At 44.7% G+C, this 19,307-nt stretch overlaps 2 long non-coding RNA genes across 6 annotated transcripts; both read left to right on the top strand.

Moving 5' to 3' along the window:
• Positions 1 to 6,060: 6,060 nt before the first annotated feature.
• Positions 6,061 to 17,028, top strand: LOC120434749. 4 transcript variants are annotated; one of them, XR_005609322.1, is made up of 6 exons: positions 6,061 to 6,105; positions 6,385 to 6,459; positions 6,573 to 6,690; positions 10,457 to 10,574; positions 12,620 to 12,737; positions 12,865 to 12,935. It is a non-coding gene; the product is annotated as an uncharacterized LOC120434749 (long non-coding RNA). The 4 variants fall into 4 exon arrangements; XR_005609323.1 differs by lacking the exons at positions 6,061 to 6,105; positions 12,865 to 12,935 and adding an exon at positions 16,954 to 17,028 and having other exon boundaries at positions 6,244 to 6,459; XR_005609321.1 differs by lacking the exon at positions 6,061 to 6,105 and having other exon boundaries at positions 6,244 to 6,459.
• Positions 14,012 to 15,318, top strand: LOC120434751. Of its 2 annotated transcripts, none has more exons than XR_005609328.1 (3): positions 14,012 to 14,084; positions 14,365 to 14,439; positions 15,246 to 15,318. It is a non-coding gene; the product is annotated as an uncharacterized LOC120434751 (long non-coding RNA). The 2 variants fall into 2 exon arrangements; XR_005609327.1 differs by lacking the exon at positions 15,246 to 15,318 and adding an exon at positions 14,553 to 14,655.
• Positions 17,029 to 19,307: the final 2,279 nt, after the last annotated feature.

Below are 19,307 nucleotides of genomic sequence, written 5' to 3'. Positions count from 1 at the left end.
TACCGTGTGTGTGTGTGTGTGTGTGTGTGTGTGTGTGTGTGTGTGTGTGTGTGTGTGTGTGTGTGTGTGTGTGTGTGTGTGTGTGTGTGTGATGGTACTTGCAAAAAATAGCGTGCAGTGGAGACTGAAGACCAACTGCTGTTGACTTGGCCTGATATATTTTTGTACCTTGTCTGTGGAGTCAGTTTCTGCTGGAGGCGCACATCCAATTCACCAAGGATTGGGTACAAGATTTGGCTATTTTCAAGCCTCCACGTCGCGAATACGTCATCATCCAAACAAAGGTAGCTTGAAGTACTGCGAGTAAAATGCGTTTGATTTCCCTCCGAACATTCAGATTAGTGCAAGCATAAATTCATTCATGAGGGGGAAATTACAGTGAGAACATGTGGACGCTCTGTTAGTGTTACGGTTTGGAGGAGGACTCAAGCGCAGGACTGTGGTTCTGATGCTCACAAGAAGGATTTATTTACAATTCACCAGGTGAATAATACAAGAAGGTGCGGGGGGTGCTATATACAGCTGAGTGAGGGAAAGGGGTCTCCAGGGAAGTCCAGGGGAAAAGCTCGCGTTCTTCAGATCATCCACGCACACGATCACAGGCTCACACTCCAATACTGCCACACGGGAATCACACGGGGGAAAATCCAGGGAGCTCTGTGCGTAGTTAAGTACGACGCACAAAGGAAAACACTCTTAACTAGACTTCCTGTAGCTTGACTTCACTAACGCGTGGTAGACAACGATCCAGCGATGAACAGCAGTCGCCTCCTAGTTTAAATGCTGATCGTCTTTATGAGACCCAGGTGTCTCATCTCTCGAGGGCGTGGGCTGAGAGCGTGAACCCACAATGAGTTCCGCCCCGGCGAGGGAGAGAGAGAGAGAGCTGATCAGCGTGCAGCTGATCCGACAGTTAGATGGATAACATAGTGAGTTCAGTGCACCGATTGTCCTGAAGGATTAAAGAAATTGCACTAATTATGTCATATTCATTATAAATAATCCTAATTACACATCGTGCTTCATTGTTTGTGTGTAAAATATTTTAGTTTTATACTGTGAGATATGCCACGTTATACCCCTAATTGAAGATTGTGAAATTATTATGTAGTTTTAGTTTGCCTCCTGACTTAGAAGAATGTGGATGAATGATATTGTTTTATGATGCATGATACTGCTGTGTTATAAGAAATACAGTTTTCAGAGGATCATGGCCTTATTTGTCTGATTAGAGAAGAACAGAACATACTGCACAGGAAGCCAAGGTCATAACTTAGAGAGAAAGAATGTGGATGTTTAGGTTTTATGACTATGACTCCTGAAGCTATAAGAATGTGAGAAATGGTCAGACACATTGAGATCTTCTGTGACCCTCTCTTCCGGATGTATTGCGCAAAAGTGTTGTATGGAATAATGAGAATAGTATGGAATAAAATGATTGTTGATTGAGCATTTATATACCGAGTGTTGTTAACTGAGGATTTAACAATACATTGATCAATGGCCTGCAGAATCTCCTTATCATATTAAGTGATTCGTAATTGTCACTTCAAGTCAAACTTTATGCTTTCTCCATCTTGAAGTGATTGCATCCTCGCATTACATACTTTAGGTTCATTTTCTGCTGGCAGATTAACAAACAAACAAAAAGAACAGGCAGATTTAGAATATAACATGCAGCGTTCTACAGATGGACACATAAAAACACTTTATTTGTTACATTTATGATGAATGGATTTGAAAGTAGATTAAACACATTAAAGCTCTTGTCTTTAAATGAACTTTGTCTGTGTGTGTTTCAGGTACTACACTCTCAAAGACTGAATGAACCAGCATTGCCTCACAGGCAAGGTTGAAGCCGCCCACTGCAGCTGTATGGCCGGAGTCGCGGAGACCTGCACCCATGTCGCTGCTCTTTTGTTTAAAGTAGCAGCAACAGTGTTGATCTTTGGCACAAGGAATGTTACAGATGAACCTGCATACTGGGTTTGCAGGCATATGATCCTAACAGAGTTTAGACTTTCTAATTCAGACAGACTTTCTAATTCATTTGAAAGCCTGATGCTTAGCCTTGTCCATCCTAATCGTAAAAATGGAAAAACAGTTTTATTGGTTATCATCTATCGTCCACCTGGAGCCTTACACAGAGTTTCTGTCTTATTTAGTACTCAGCTCAGATAAAATAATTATTGTGAGTGATTTTAACATCCATGTAGACGCTAAAAATGACAGCCGCCACACAGCATTTAATCTCTTATTAGACTCAACTGGCTTTTCTCAACATGTAAAAGAACCCACCCACCACTTTAATCACACTCTACATCTCGCCATAACACTAGATTTACTAACCCTGCGCAAATATGCGGAAATTCCCTGAGCCCAACACCGACTAGAATTACTGACTTTTTTATTTTCTGGTACAAGTCCCGAGGAGTTATTCAGCCCTGCTGAGATTTTCCCAGGTCGTCAGCTCGATTCTCCTCCTGCTTTTGTTGTGCAAACTACCCATCATCTTTGAGTCCTGGCACATTTGTATTTGTTTACTCAGAGTAGCTCAGATCCAAGGCAGGCCAAACACCCCGGCAGCTCCACCCACCTCCTCTGCTGTCCAGAAGAGGACCTCTGACTTCTTGCACATCTGCCAGATGTGCAACAAAGGCTCCTTTGTTGCAGACTACAACATGTTCAGATGCAACAGACGTGTGTCCTACACAAACTTTCCTCACATGGCCAGCAGAAGTGGTGGTGGAGTTGCTGTGTGAGGAATCATTGTCAGGTTGTGAACAGACTTCCAGACTACAGTTTGACACATTCATGCAAAACCTGGAAAGACTGAAAGTCTAAATAATGGACTGTCACTTGATAATTGTGTGTGGAGATTTTAATGACAACCAGTTACAGAGTGGAAGAAAACAGATTCTGGAGCAGTTTCAGTCTAGAGGATATTCACAGCTGATCACTTCTGCCACTACAGACAAGAACATCCTGCTTGACTTCATTTTTATTTCTCAGCCACAGCAAAGTCTCCATTCAGGTGTCCTGAGAACATATTACAGTTACTCTGTATTCTGTGTCCTGTCCTCGAGCCAATCATGAAGCCGTCTGCTGAGTTTCAAAACAATTACAGATCATGTTTGTTACAGAGTTTACAGTTTGTATGGTGTGAAAAAGTTTTTTCATCGATAATGGAAGGATTCCCTGCTCTGTCTGTAAGAAGACAGCATTTCGGTCTAAGGCTCTCCTCAGCTCTTCCCAGGAGGGTGGCACGGATGCCCCTCTGATGGTCCTCCTTGGGTTCTCGTACTCTGGGGCCTGGATCTCCTCCATGCCTGCTTCATGCCCTGGGGGACGGGGCTATGGCTCCCCACACTCCCTAGCAGATCGTTACATGGAGAAACCTTTTGAATACATGTGCACTGATCCACACAGGTGTGCACACAGCTGTTCAGACACAAACTACACCTTGGCTGCTACCTCAAAGCACATTGTGCACTGTCAGTCATGCGTGCTGCACAATAACATTTAATATTTGGCATCTACTGTTATTTATTGTTAGCTAGTTTTTACTGATGGTGTTATGTTTATTATGTTGCTCTCTTTGTTTTTTCTCATGTTGGTTTTCTTTTCTCGACAGGTGATCCAGTTTTTCTTCTTCCTTTCCCTCCCTCTTTCTTTCCGCCTTTCTCCCTTTCCTATCCCCCAGTCTGTCCCATCTGTAACAACCGAAAATGAAATGTTGTAGTGATGATGATGATGGCCAATCAAATGGACTAATAAGGCCATGATGATCCAGTTGGTGAAGTAAATCCACCAGGCATCTTTTTTGGCCTTCTGATGGCTAAAGATCCAAATGGGACAGGCAAAAAAGCCCTGTCATCCTCAGAGCAGAGACTGGTATGATTCTTTATCTTTGATTTGAAAACAAAATACAGTGCTTTTAATCCATTCCCTGTTTATTTCACAAATGATTTCCCACTCAAGTGTTTGAACTTGTTGGCACTTTTTGAAATTTAATTCACATTACGGGTGACAAGTCTGTTGTTCTACTCTGTCTCTGTGCAGGTATTGCTGTCTTCTGAGTTCTTCAGTTTCCCAACTGAGACATTCAAACCTCATCACAGAGCTCATGTCCATCCACACCATCATGTGGGTGAGAGATTGTTATGTGGCCTGCAGCACCTATGAGGTATGTCAATATTGTTCATTTGTAGTTTTTAGGCCTTAACACCAATAAAATATTGCTTTGGGTTTTTTATTTTTTTATTTCTTTTTGTTTTGTTGTTTTTTCAGAACACATTCGTGCCTGTATTTCAGCTTCTTATGATCTACACAAGTGGCCAGAGTGTCAGTGTTTGATCGCTCTCACAGAACCTGACTTCAGTCACCTCACTCCAGGAAGACAGAGGGCTGCAAGGTGTGTGTGTGTGTGTGTGTGTGTGTGTGTGTGTGTGTGTGTGTGGTCTAGAACTATAGCAAGCTATAGTTATACAGTTCATACAAACACACAGCTCTAAATCTTGATCATGTGATTATTAAATATCTATTGAACCATTTCATGTATTTTTATAGAAGGTACACAACCTCAAAATGTGAAAGTGTTTAAGAGGAGAAATAATGAAAGCTCAAAGTGTGTTTGTATGAATCCTTAGAATAGGTGTAACAGTGGTTTTTCACATCTGTGCTTACACTGCTCTAATAAATAGGAAATGGGTCACACATATAAAGTCTGTTTGAAGATGAACCTGTGGTTATCAGAGTGTGGTTAAGAAAGCCTTCAAAAGTTCATGACAGTCACATCCAGTGACATGTGCTTCTGTTTATCATTTCATATGAGGTCACACAGCTGAGTTCAACCATAACATTCATGCACTTCTATTTGTGCTTCAGACTCTATCCAATCCTTTAAATCAAGATTGAAAGCATACTTATTTAACCTGGCTTAGGGTCGGGAGACCAGTTAATACCCATTTTTAAACTTTTATTATTTTTATTTTATTATAAATTTTCCTGCTGTTTTTATCTTCTTAGTAGATATTTTGTATTTCTGACCTTCCTCCCTGTATTGAGGCTTGATACCTATTTTACTTAACTTCTCCGGTCTATAGTGCCTCCATTCTGTCTGTGCTAGTGCCCAATCTGTACTTTTGTTGTCTCTTTGTATTACTGTAAAGCACTTTGGTGTGCCTTTGGGTTTTTAAATGTGCTATATAAATAAAATTGTATTGTAATGTTAGTGAGTCTACTGTGTTGCTATCCCACCTACTTTTTGAGATTCGCCTCTCATGATGGTCTGATGATCTGAGCTACTCTGAGTAAACAAATACAAATGTGCCAGGACTCAAAGATGATGGGTAGTTTGCACAACAAAAGCAGGAGGAGAATCGAGCTGACGACCTGGGAAAATCTCAGCAGGGCTGAATAACTCCTCGGGACTTGTACCAGAAAATAAAAAAGTCAGTAATTCTAGTCGGTGTTGGGCTCAGGGAATTTCCGCATATTTGCGCAGGGTTAGTAAATCTAGTGTTATGGCGAGATGTAGAGTGTGATTAAAGTGGTGGGTGGGTTCTTTTACATGTTGAGAAAAGCCAGTTGAGTCTAATAAGAGATTAAATGCTGTGTGGCGGCTGTCATTTTTAGCGTCTACATGGATGTTAAAATCACTCACAATAATTATTTTATCTGAGCTGAGTACTAAATAAGACAGAAACTCTGTGTAAGGCCCCAGGTGGACGATAGATGATAACCAATAAAACTGTTTTTCCATTTTTACGATTAGGATGGACAAGGCTAAGCATCAGGCTTTCAAATGAATTAGAAAGTCTGTCTGGGTTTTTGGTTGATTTATGGGCTGCAAGTGACAAAGAGCAGGAAATCTGCACAAACTTGAACGTTTCACTGCAGAATCAATCACTGCTGCAGAATCAATGAATCATCTGATCAATAATCCGGATCAATGGTCTTTGTCTTCAGGCCAGAGTGAAGAAGAAAAGCAGCAGCTCGCTGACGGAGAACCCTGGCCACGTCGTCATCTTCCCTTGGATGTCGTGCCGCCACATCTGCGAGATGTACAAGAAGACTGATGCATACGCCGGGACAACGGAGGAGGTGGGTGTAGCTTTGCCGGGTTTGCCGGCAACCCTGTGCAGTTTTGAGCGCCTCGCCCGGAAGTTTTTGCCGGTAGCCTTCGGCTGTCAAAGATATCTTGAGCGCCGCCCGAAGCCTTGCCAAGTAGCGGCGCTTTGTGCGGGCATCTTGAGCATTTTGCCGGACTTCTTTGCAGTTAGCGGGCACCTGTGCGAATTTCTTGAGCGCTTCGCCAGATTATGGGCTCCCCACTCAGAGGGGTCTCTGAATTTCTTTTTTTTGTTTTTTTCTTATCCACAGACTCTGACACGAGGGGCATGGAGAAACCTGTTTTTTTTGTTGTTTTTTTGAGGTTGTTCATCGTTAAAGTACCAGGTATAGAACATTTTAATGTTTAGTGTGTGTGTGTGTGTGTGTGAGAAGATGTCCCTTTGTTGTTGATAAGTTGTGTTGAATATTTTGTCTGTGAATGTTCTCTGTCATCGTAGTCTAAGGAGCTTGGAAAGATGAGCTTCTAGAACTTGTATGTGAGGAGCAGGAGCTCCCTGAAGGAGAACCCCGGCCACGTCGTCATTTTTTTGAGGTTGTCCGTCGACAATGTACCAGGTATAGAACATTTTAATGTTTAGTGTGTGTGTGTGTGTGTGTGTGTGTGTGTGTGTGTGTGTGAAAAGATGTCCCTTTGTTGTTGAGAAGTTGTATTGAATATTTTGTCTGTGAATGTTCTCTGTCATCGTAGTCTAAGGAGCTTGGAAAGATGAGCTTCTAGAACTTGTATGTAAGGAGCAGGAGCTCCCTGAAGGAGAACCCCGGCCACTTCGTCATATTCCCCTTGGATGTCGTACCGCCACATCTGCGAGATGTACAAGAAGTCAGAGGTCCTCTTCTGGACAGCAGAGGAGGTGGGTGGAGCTGCCGGGGTGTTTGGCCTGCCTTGGATCTGAGCTACTCTGAGTAAACAAATACAAATGTGCCAGGACTCAAAGATGATGGGTAGTTTGCACAACAAAAGCAGGAGGAGAATCGAGCTGACGACCTGGGAAAATCTCAGCAGGGCTGAATAACTCCTCGGGACTTGTACCAGAAAATAAAAAGTCAGTAATTCTAGTCGGTGTTGGGCTCAGGGAATTTCCGCATATTTGCGCAGGGTTAGTAAATCTAGTGTTATGGCGAGATGTAGAGTGTGATTAAAGTGGTGGGTGGGTTCTTTTACATGTTGAGAAAAGCCAGTTGAGTCTAATAAGAGATTAAATGCTGTGTGGCGGCTGTCATTTTTAGCGTCTACATGGATGTTAAAATCACTCACAATAATTATTTTATCTGAGCTGAGTACTAAATAAGACAGAAACTCTGTGTAAGGCCCCAGGTGGACGATAGATGATAACCAATAAAACTGTTTTTCCATTTTTACGATTAGGATGGACAAGGCTAAGCATCAGGCTTTCAAATGAATTAGAAAGTCTGTCTGGGTTTTTGGTTGATTTATGGGCTGCAAGTGACAAAGAGCAGGAAATCTGCACAAACTTGAACGTTTCACTGCAGAATCAATGAATCATCTGATCAATAATCCGGATCAATGGTCTTTGTCTTCAGGCCAGAGTGAAGAAGAAAAGCAGCAGCTCGCTGACGGAGAACCCTGGCCACGTCGTCATCTTCCCCTTGGATGTCGTACCGCCACATCTGCGAGATGTACAAGAAGACTGATGCATACGCCGGGACAACGGAAGAGGTGGGTGTAGCTTTGCGGGTTTGCCGGCAACCCTGTGCAGTTTTGAGCGCCTCGCCCGGAAGTTTTGCGGGTAGCCTTCGGCTGTCAAAGATATCTTGAGCGTTTCGCTGAAGCCTTGCCAAGTAGCCGGCGCTTTGTGCGGGCATCTTGAGCATTTTGCCGGACTTCTTTGCAGTTAGCGGGCACCTGTGCGAATTTCTTGAGCGCTTCGCCAGATTATGGGCTTCCCACTCAGAGGGGTCTCTGAATTTCTTTTTTTTTTTTTTTCTTATCCACAGACTCTGACACGAGGGGCATGGAGAAACCTGTTTTTTTGTTGTTTTTTGAGGTTGTTCATCGTTAAAGTACCAGGTATAGAACATTTTAATGTTTAGTGTGTGTGTGTGTGTGTGTGAGAAGATGTCCCTTTGTTGTTGATAAGTTGTGTTGAATATTTTGTCTGTGAATGTTCTCTGTCATCGTAGTCTAAGGAGCTTGGAAAGATGAGCTTCTAGAACTTGTATGTGAGGAGCAGGAGCTCCCTGAAGGAGAACCCCGCCCGCGTCGTCATTTTTTTTTGAGGTTGTCCGTCGTCAATGTACCAGGTATAGAACATTTTAATGTTTAGTGTGTGTGTGTGTGTGTGTGAGAAGATGTCCCTTTGTTGTTGAGAAGTTGTATTGAATATTTTGTCTGTGAATGTTCTCTGTCATCGTAGTCTAAGGAGCTTGGAAAGATGAGCTTCTAGAACTTGTATGTGAGGAGCAGGAACTCCCTGAAGGAGAACCCCGCCACTTCGTCATCTTCCCTTGGATGTCGCACCGCCACATCTGGCAGATGTACAAGGATCAGTCTGGACAGCGGAGGTGGTAGCAGGAGCTGCGGCGGTATTTGTCCTGCAGGTGTCTTGAGCGGCTTGCCAGATGCTTTGCGGGTGCCGGCCCCGTCGTGCGAGTGTCTTGAGCGGCTTGCCAGATGCTTTGCCGGTTGCAGCAGAAGAGCAGCAGCTCACTGAAGGAGAAGCCCGGTCACGTTGTCATCTTCCCCATCGATGTCGTACCGCCACATCTGGCAGATGTGCAAGAAGTCAGAGGTCCTCTTCTGGACAGCAGAGGAGGTGGGTGGAGCTGCCGGGGTGTTTGGCCTGCCTTGGATCTGAGCTACTCTGAGTAAACAAATACAAATGTGCCAGGACTCAAAGATGATGGGTAGTTTGCACAACAAAAGCAGGAGGAGAATCGAGCTGACGACCTGGGAAAATCTCAGCAGGGCTGAATAACTCCTCGGGACTTGTACCAGAAAATAAAAAGTCAGTAATTCTAGTCGGTGTTGGGCTCAGGGAATTTCCGCATATTTGCGCAGGGTTAGTAAATCTAGTGTTATGGCGAGATGTAGAGTGTGATTAAAGTGGTGGGTGGGTTCTTTTACATGTTGAGAAAAGCCAGTTGAGTCTAATAAGAGATTAAATGCTGTGTGGCGGCTGTCATTTTAGCGTCTACATGGATGTTAAAATCACTCACAATAATTATTTTATCTGAGCTGAGTACTAAATAAGACAGAAACTCTGTGTAAGGCCCCAGGTGGACGATAGATGATAACCAATAAAACTGTTTTTCCATTTTTACGATTAGGATGGACAAGGCTAAGCATCAGGCTTTCAAATGAATTAGAAAGTCTGTCTGGGTTTTGGTTGATTTATGGGCTGCAAGTGACAAAGAGCAGGAAATCTGCACAAACTTGAACGTTTCACTGCAGAATCAATCACTGCTGCAGAATCAATGAATCATCTGATCAATAATCCGGATCAATGGTCTTTGTCTTCAGGCCAGAGTGAAGAAGAAAAGCAGCAGCTCGCTGACGGAGAACCCTGGCCACGTCGTCATCTTCCCCTTGGATGTCGTACCGCCACATCTGCGAGATGTACAAGAAGACTGATGCATACGTCGGGACAACGGAAGAGGTGGGTGTAGCTTTGCCGGGTTTGCCGGCAACCCTGTGCAGTTTTGAGCGCCTCGCCCGGAAGTTTTGCGGGTAGCCCGGCTGTCAAAGATATCTTGAGCGTTTCGCCCAAGCCTTGCCAAGTAGCCGGCGCTTTGTGCGGGCATCTTGAGCATTTTGCGGACTTCTTTGCAGTTAGCGGGCACCTGTGCGAATTTCTTGAGCGCTTCGCCAGATTATGGGCTCCCCACTCAGAGGGTCTCTGAATTTCTTTTTTTTTTTTTTCTTATCCACAGACTCTGACACGAGGGGCATGGAGAAACCTGTTTTTTTTGTTGTTTTTTGAGGTTGTTCATCGTTAAAGTACCAGGTATAGAACATTTTAATGTTAGTGTGTGTGTGTGTGTGTGTGAGAAGATGTCCCTTTGTTGTTGATAAGTTGTGTTGAATATTTTGTCTGTGAATGTTCTCTGTCATCGTAGTCTAAGGAGCTTGGAAAGATGAGCTTCTAGAACTTGTATGTGAGGAGCAGGAGCTCCTGAACGAGAACCCGGCAACGTCGTCATTTTTTTTGAGGTTGTCCGTCGACAATGTACCAGGTATAGAACATTTTAATGTTTAGTGTGTGTGTGTGTGTGTGTGTGTGTGTGTGTGTGAAAAGATGTCCCTTTGTTGTTGAGAAGTTGTATTGAATATTTTGTCTGTGAATGTTCTCTGTCATCGTAGTCTAAGGAGCTTGGAAAGATGAGCTTCTAGAACTTGTATGTGAGGAGCAGGAGCTCCCTGAACGAGAACCCCGGCCACGTCGTCATTTTTTTGAGGTTGTCCGTCGTCAATGTACCAGGTATAGAACATTTTAATGTTTAGTGTGTGTGTGTGTGTGTGTGTGTGTGAAAAGATGTCCCTTTGTTGTTGAGAAGTTGTATTGAATATTTTGTCTGTGACTGTTCTCTGTCATCGTAGTCTAAGGAGCTTGGAAAGATGAGCTTCTAGAACTTATATGTGAGGAGCAGGAGCTCCCTGAAGGAGAACCCGGCCACTTCGTCATCTTCCCTTGGATGTCGTATCGCCACATCTGGCAGATGTACAAGGATCAGTCTGAACAGCGGAGGTGGTAGCAGGAGCTGCGGCGGTATTTGTCCTGCAGGTGTCTTGAGCGGCTTGCCAGATGCTTTGCGGGTGCCGGCCCGTGCGAGTGTCTTGAGCGGCTTGCCGATGCTTTGCGGTTGCAGCAGAAGAGCAGCAGCTCACTGAAGGAGAAGCCCGGTCACGTTGTCATCTTCCCCATCGATGTCGCACCGCCACATCTGGCAGATGTGCAAGAAGTCAGAGGTCCTCTTCTGGACAGCAGAGGAGGTGGGTGGAGCTGCCGGGTGTTTGGCCTGCCTTGGATCTGAGCTACTCTGAGTAAACAAATACAAATGTGCCAGGACTCAAAGATGATGGGTAGTTTGCACAACAAAAGCAGGAGGAGAATCGAGCTGACGACCTGGGAAAATCTCAGCAGGGCTGAATAACTCCTCGGGACTTGTACCAGAAAATAAAAAGTCAGTAATTCTAGTCGGTGTTGGGCTCAGGGAATTTCCGCATATTTGCGCAGGGTTAGTAAATCTAGTGTTATGGCGAGATGTAGAGTGTGATTAAAGTGGTGGGTGGGTTCTTTTACATGTTGAGAAAAGCCAGTTGAGTCTAATAAGAGATTAAATGCTGTGTGGCGGCTGTCATTTTTAGCGTCTACATGGATGTTAAAATCACTCACAATAATTATTTTATCTGAGCTGAGTACTAAATAAGACAGAAACTCTGTGTAAGGCCCCAGGTGGACGATAGATGATAACCAATAAAACTGTTTTTCCATTTTTACGATTAGGATGGACAAGGCTAAGCATCAGGCTTTCAAATGAATTAGAAAGTCTGTCTGGGTTTTTGGTTGATTTATGGGCTGCAAGTGACAAAGAGCAGGAAATCTGCACAAACTTGAACGTTTCACTGCAGAATCAATCACTGCTGCAGAATCAATGAATCATCTGATCAATAATCCGGATCAATGGTCTTTGTCTTCAGGCCAGAGTGAAGAAGAAAAGCAGCAGCTCGCTGACGGAGAACCCTGGCCACGTCGTCATCTTCCCTTGGATGTCGTACCGCCACATCTGCGAGATGTACAAGAAGACTGATGCATACGTCGGGACAACGGAAGAGGTGGGTGTAGCTTTGCCGGGTTTGCCGGCAACCCTGTGCAGTTTTGAGCGCCTCGCCCGGAAGTTTTTGCCGGGTAGCCTTCGGCTGTCAAAGATATCTTGAGCGTTTCGCCCGAAGCCTTGCCAAGTAGCCGGCGCTTTGTGCGGGCATCTTGAGCATTTTGCCGGACTTCTTTGCAGTTAGCGGGCACCTGTGCGAATTTCTTGAGCGCTTCGCCAGATTATGGGCTCCCCACCAGAGGGTCTCTGAATTTCTTTTTTTTTTTTTTCTTATCCACAGACTCTGACACGAGGGGCATGGAGAAACCAGTTTTTTTGTTGTTTTTTGAGGTTGTTCATCGTTAAAGTACCAGGTATAGAACATTTTAATGTTTAGTGTGTGTGTGTGTGTGAGAAGATGTCCCTTTGTTGTTGATAAGTTGTGTTGAATATTTTGTCTGTGAATGTTCTCTGTCATCGTAGTCTAAGGAGCTTGGAAAGATGAGCTTCTAGAACTTGTATGTGAGGAGCAGGAGCTCCTGAACGAGAACCCGCCACGTCGTCATTTTTTTTGAGGTTGTCCGTCGACAATGTACCAGGTATAGAACATTTTAATGTTTAGTGTGTGTGTGTGTGTGTGTGAAAAGATGTCCCTTTGTTGTTGAGAAGTTGTATTGAATATTTTGTCTGTGAATGTTCTCTGTCATCGTAGTCTAAGGAGCTTGGAAAGATGAGCTTCTAGAACTTGTATGTGAGGAGCAGGAGCTCCCTGAACGAGAACCCCGGCCACGTCGTCATTTTTTTGAGGTTGTCCGTCGTCAATGTACCAGGTATAGAACATTTTAATGTTTAGTGTGTGTGTGTGTGTGTGTGTGTGTGTGTGTGTGAAAAGATGTCCCTTTGTTGTTGAGAAGTTGTATTGAATATTTTGTCTGTGAATGTTCTCTGTCATCGTAGTCTAAGGAGCTTGGAAAGATGAGCTTCTAGAACTTGTATGTAAGGAGCAGGAGCTCCCTGAAGGAGAACCCGGCCACTTCGTCATCTTCCCTTGGATGTCGTACCGCCACATCTGGCAGATGTACAAGGATCAGTCTGAACAGCGGAGGTGGTAGCAGGAGCTGCGGCGGTATTTGTCCTGCAGGTGTCTTGAGCGGCTTGCCAGATGCTTTGCGGGTGCCGGCCCCGTGCGAGTGTCTTGAGCGGCTTGCCAGATGCTTTGCCGGTTGCAGCAGAAGAGCAGCAGCTCACTGAAGGAGAAGCCGGTCACGTTGTCATCTTCCCCATCGATGTCGTACCGCCACATCTGGCAGATGTGCAAGAAGTCAGAGGTCCTCTTCTGGACAGCAGAGGAGGTGGGTGGAGCTGCCGGGGTGTTTGGCCTGCCTTGGATCTGAGCTACTCTGAGTAAACAAATACAAATGTGCCAGGACTCAAAGATGATGGGTAGTTTGCACAACAAAAGCAGGAGGAGAATCGAGCTGACGACCTGGGAAAATCTCAGCAGGGCTGAATAACTCCTCGGGACTTGTACCAGAAAATAAAAAGTCAGTAATTCTAGTCGGTGTTGGGCTCAGGGAATTTCCGCATATTTGCATGAGGTTAGTAAATCTAGTGTTATGGCGAGATGTAGAGTGTGATTAAAGTGGTGGGTGGGTTCTTTTACATGTTGAGAAAAGCCAGTTGAGTCTAATAAGAGATTAAATGCTGTGTGGCGGCTGTCATTTTAGCGTCTACATGGATGTTAAAATCACTCACAATAATTATTTTATCTGAGCTGAGTACTAAATAAGACAGAAACTCTGTGTAAGGCCCCAGGTGGACGATAGATGATAACCAATAAAACTGTTTTTCCATTTTTACGATTAGGATGGACAAGGCTAAGCATCAGGCTTTCAAATGAATTAGAAAGTCTGTCTGGGTTTTTGGTTGATTTATGGGCTGCAAGTGACAAAGAGCAGGAAATCTGCACAAACTTGAACGTTTCACTGCAGAATCAATGAATCATCTGATCAATAATCCGGATCAATGGTCTTTGTCTTCAGGCCAGAGTGAAGAAGAAAAGCAGCAGCTCGCTGACGGAGAACCCTGGCCACGTCGTCATCTTCCCTTGGATGTCGTACCGCCACATCTGCGAGATGTACAAGAAGACTGATGCATACGTCGGGACAACGGAAGAGGTGGGTGTAGCTTTGCCGGGTTTGCCGGCAACCCTGTGCAGTTTTGAGCGCCTCGCCCGGAAGTTTTTGCCGGGTAGCCTTCGGCTGTCAAAGATATCTTGAGCGTTTCGCGAAGCCTTGCCAAGTAGCCGGCGCTTTGTGCGGGCATCTTGAGCATTTTGCGGACTTCTTTGCAGTTAGCGGGCACCTGTGCGAATTTCTTGAGCGCTTCGCCAGATTATGGGCTCCCCACTCAGAGGGGTCTCTGAATTTCTTTTTTTTGTTTTTTTCTTATCCACAGACTCTGACACGAGGGGCATGGAGAAACCTGTTTTTTTTGTTGTTTTTTTGAGGTTGTTCATCGTTAAAGTACCAGGTATAGAACATTTTAATGTTTAGTGTGTGTGTGTGTGTGTGTGAGAAGATGTCCCTTTGTTGTTGATAAGTTGTGTTGAATATTTTGTCTGTGAATGTTCTCTGTCATCGTAGTCTAAGGAGCTTGGAAAGATGAGCTTCTAGAACTTGTATGTGAGGAGCAGGAGCTCCCTGAAGGAGAACCCGGCCACGTCGTCATTTTTTTTGAGGTTGTCCGTCGTCAATGTACCAGGTATAGAACATTTTAATGTTTAGTGTGTGTGTGTGTGAGAAGATGTCCCTTTGTTGTTGAGAAGTTGTGTTGAATATTTTGTCTGTGAATGTTCTCTGTCATCGTAGTCTAAGGAGCTTGGAAAGATGAGCTTCTAGAACTTGTATGTGAGGAGCAGGAGCTCCTGAGCGAGAACCCCGCCACGTCGTCATTTTTTTTGAGGTTGTCCGTCGACAATGTACCAGGTATAGAACATTTTAATGTTTAGTGTGTGTGTGTGTGTGTGAAAAGATGTCCCTTTGTTGTTGAGAAGTTGTATTGGATATTTTGTCTGTGAATGTTCTCTGTCATCGTAGTCTAAGGAGCTTGGAAAGATGAGCTTCTAGAACTTGTATGTGAGGAGCAGGAGCTCCTGAGCGAGAACCCGGCCACGTCGTCATTTTTTTTGAGGTTGTCCGTCGTCAATGTACCAGGTATAGAACATTTTAATGTTTAGTGTGTGTGTGTGTGTGTGTGTGTGTGTGTGAAAAGATGTCCCTTTGTTGTTGAGAAGTTGTATTGAATATTTTGTCTGTGAATGTTCTCTGTCATCGTAGTCTAAGGAGCTTGGAAAGATGAGCTTCTAGAACTTGTATGTAAGGAGCAGGAGCTCCCTGAAGGAGAACCCCGCCACTTCGTCATCTTCCCTTGGATGTCGTACCGCCACATCTGGCAGATGTACAAGGATCAGTCTGAACAGCGGAGGTGGTAGCAGGAGCTGCGGCGGTATTTGTCCTGCAGGTGTCTTGAGCGGCTTGCCAGATGCTTTGCGGGTGCCGGCCCCGTGCGAGTGTCTTGAGCGGCTTGCCAGATGCTTTGCCGGTTGCAGCAGAAGAGCAGCAGCTCACTGAAGGAGAAGCCGGTCACGTTGTCATCTTCCCCATCGATGTCGCACCGCCACATCTGGCAGATGTGCAAGAAGTCAGAGGTCCTCTTCTGGACAGCAGAGGAGGTGGGTGGAGCTGCCGGGGTGTTTGGCCTGCCTTGGATCTGAGCTACTCTGAGTAAACAAATACAAATGTGCCAGGACTCAAAGATGATGGGTAGTTTGCACAACAAAAGCAGGAGGAGAATCGAGCTGACGACCTGGGAAAATCTCAGCAGGGCTGAATAACTCCTCGGGACTTGTACCAGAAAATAAAAAGTCAGTAATTCTAGTCGGTGTTGGGCTCAGGGAATTTCCGCATATTTGCGCAGGGTTAGTAAATCTAGTGTTATGGCGAGATGTAGAGTGTGATTAAAGTGGTGGGTGGGTTCTTTTACATGTTGAGAAAAGCCAGTTGAGTCTAATAAGAGATTAAATGCTGTGTGGCGGCTGTCATTTTTAGCGTCTACATGGATGTTAAAATCACTCACAATAATTATTTTATCTGAGCTGAGTACTAAATAAGACAGAAACTCTGTGTAAGGCCCCAGGTGGACGATAGATGATAACCAATAAAACTGTTTTTCCATTTTTACGATTAGGATGGACAAGGCTAAGCATCAGGCTTTCAAATGAATTAGAAAGTCTGTCTGGGTTTTGGTTGATTTATGGGCTGCAAGTGACAAAGAGCAGGAAATCTGCACAAACTTGAACGTTTCACTGCAGAATCAATGAATCATCTGATCAATAATCCGGATCAATGGTCTTTGTCTTCAGGCCAGAGTGAAGAAGAAAAGCAGCAGCTCGCGCTGACGGAGAACCCTGGCCACGTCGTCATCTTCCCCTTGGATGTCGTACCGCCACATCTGCGAGATGTACAGAAGACTGATGCATACGTCGGGACAACGGAAGAGGTGGGTGTAGCTTTGCCGGGTTTGCCGGCAACCCTGTGCAGTTTTGAGCGCCTCGCCCGGAAGTTTTTGCCGGGTAGCCTTCGGCTGTCAAAGATATCTTGAGCGTTTCGCCCGAAGCCTTGCCAAGTAGCCGGCGCTTTGTGCGGGCATCTTGAGCATTTTGCCGGACTTCTTTGCAGTTAGCGGGCACCTGTGCGAATTTCTTGAGCGCTTCGCCAGATTATGGGCTCCCCACTCAGAGGGGTCTCTGAATTTCTTTTTTTTGTTTTTTTCTTATCCACAGACTCTGACACGAGGGGCATGGAGAAACCTGTTTTTTTTTGTTGTTTTTTTGAGGTTGTTCATCGTTAAAGTACCAGGTATAGAACATTTTAATGTTTAGTGTGTGTGTGTGTGTGTGTGTGTGTGTGTGTGTGAGAAGATGTCCCTTTGTTGTTGAGAAGTTGTATTGAATATTTTGTCTGTGAATGTTCTCTGTCATCGTAGTCTAAGGAGCTTGGAAAGATGAGCTTCTAGAACTTGTATGTAAGGAGCAGGAGCTCCCTGAAGGAGAACCCCGGCCACTTCGTCATCTTCCCTTGGATGTCGTACCGCCACATCTGGCAGATGTACAAGGATCAGTCTGGACAGCGGAGGTGGTAGCAGGAGCTGCGGCGGTATTTGTCCTGCAGGTGTCTTGAGCGGCTTGCCAGATGCTTTGCGGGTGCCGGCCCCGTGCGAGTGTCTTGAGCGGCTTGCCAGATGCTTTGCCGGTTGCAGCAGAAGAGCAGCAGCTCACTGAAGGAGAAGCCCGGTCACGTTGTCATCTTCCCCATCGATGTCGTACCGCCACATCTGGCAGATGTGCAAGAAGTCAGAGGTCCTCTTCTGGACAGCAGAGGAGGTGGGTGGAGCTGCCGGGGTGTTTGGCCTGCCTTGGATCTGAGCTACTCTGAGTAAACAAATACAAATGTGCCAGGGGCCTGTTCTTCGTACCTCGCTAAGTAAGTTAGCGGATTTGAATGTTGACGATTTGGCGTGATCTTGGATCGTTCGGTTCTCGAAGCTCATCTGGGACTTGCTGTCATAGCAACAGATCCGTGAAGAGTAAGCCTGCTCGGGAGCAGGTTTACTTTATGTAAACAGGATTAGATCGCGCCACTCAGGTATGTCCGCTGCAGTTATATGAAAGCAACAGCGATATTTTCGCCACTGTTTTACCATAAATAAATATTATCAATGTAACTAAAGATAATGCAGTATTTGATGCTTTATTGCTTTCATACAGATACATACAGGTCATTTCAGAAAAAAGGAAAATGTATTATTAATCATTCTATTACATGTATTTGATCATTCCAGATGTAATTCATATTTTAGAGTAGTAATAGTAAATTACTACGTGCAATCAAGATCAGAGACCACGCTACAAAAGCGAAGGTGGAGTTGGGAAGTCTGTTGCAGCCATGTCCTGTCCGTTTGTACGCGAGCAACCCATGCGGAAGGTGCAAGATTGATAAGGAGGGTTTACAGAATTCAGCGTAGATTGCGGGATAGAGCGGGATCCTTTAGCTCAGCGCGACAGTTTGCTCATAGAGAGATATTGATTCTCCGTGAGGGGGTATTATTTACTCTTCTGTCTCTCTCTCTCTCTCTCTCTCTCTCTCTCTCTCTCTCTCTCTCTCGATCGATATATATATATATCTCCCAACTTACTGTGCATGCTTCAGTCACCCTTGCATGGGAACAGGTAAAAGTGATGGAGTGTTATGTCAAACTACACACAAAAAACCCACAATGTCAATAAATGGCACAGTACGTAAAGGGGTGTGACGAGGGGTGCAGGACCACCACCTGTCTTTATGTGCTCTGCCCTTTTCTGGGTTGCTGTTATGAACAAACAAACAGATTATTCCAGGGTCATAGACTAAAAGCAATATAAGTGATAAATATTACCATACTGTAGAATATTCCTATATTTCACTTTTACTTGTTCCCATGTTCTAGTGGGTCCTGTTGTGGCTCTAATGTGGAAGAGGATATGGTGTAATATAATATAATGTGGTATAATATAATATCACATGATATAATGTAATGTCATGGATCACTTACGAGTGTAATTTGTCAGCAACTTTCTGCCAGCCCTCTCTCCTTGCTTTTGCAGCCTTTGCAGTGTTCCCCTGCGTTTTAATTAAACTCTGAAACTTCTGATATCCCAAAATCAAGAGTTCTTGCTCTGCTGCCGTAATACACTGAGTGCGCTCCTTCCACATCTTCGCCGACCAATCACAGGGTTGCCGATCAATGTTTCTACTATCGATGCGTAGCCCTTTTAAGTCACCCAGTGATCTCAGATTACTTCATCCAGCTGTACTAATCGTCAACAACAGGTGTGTTCGGAGAACCGAATTAGCGAGCTCACGGTTAGCGCGATGATTTGATCTTGGATGTGTCATTTGATCTTGGATGTAGTAAGCGAGGTACGAAGAACATCCCCAGGACTCAAAGATGATGGGTAGTTTGCACAACAAAAGCAGGAGGAGAATCGAGCTGACGACCTGGGAAAATCTCAGCAGGGCTGAATAACTCCTCGGGACTTGTACCAGAAAATAAAAAGTCAGTAATTCTAGTCGGTGTTGGGCTCAGGGAATTTCCGCATATTTGCGCAGGGTTAGTAAATCTAGTGTTATGGCGAGATGTAGAGTGTGATTAAAGTGGTGGGTGGGTTCTTTTACATGTTGAGAAAAGCCAGTTGAGTCTAATAAGAGATTAAATGCTGTGTGGCGGCTGTCATTTTAGCGTCTACATGGATGTTAAAATCACTCACAATAATTATTTTATCTGAGCTGAGTACTAAATAA

This window comes from Oreochromis aureus, linkage group 19 (assembly GCF_013358895.1).
Source record: "Oreochromis aureus strain Israel breed Guangdong linkage group 19, ZZ_aureus, whole genome shotgun sequence".
Taxonomy (NCBI): domain Eukaryota; kingdom Metazoa; phylum Chordata; class Actinopteri; order Cichliformes; family Cichlidae; genus Oreochromis; species Oreochromis aureus.
The sequence above is the reverse complement of the archived record's forward strand: the minus strand, read 5'-3'. Positions and strand labels throughout refer to the sequence as shown.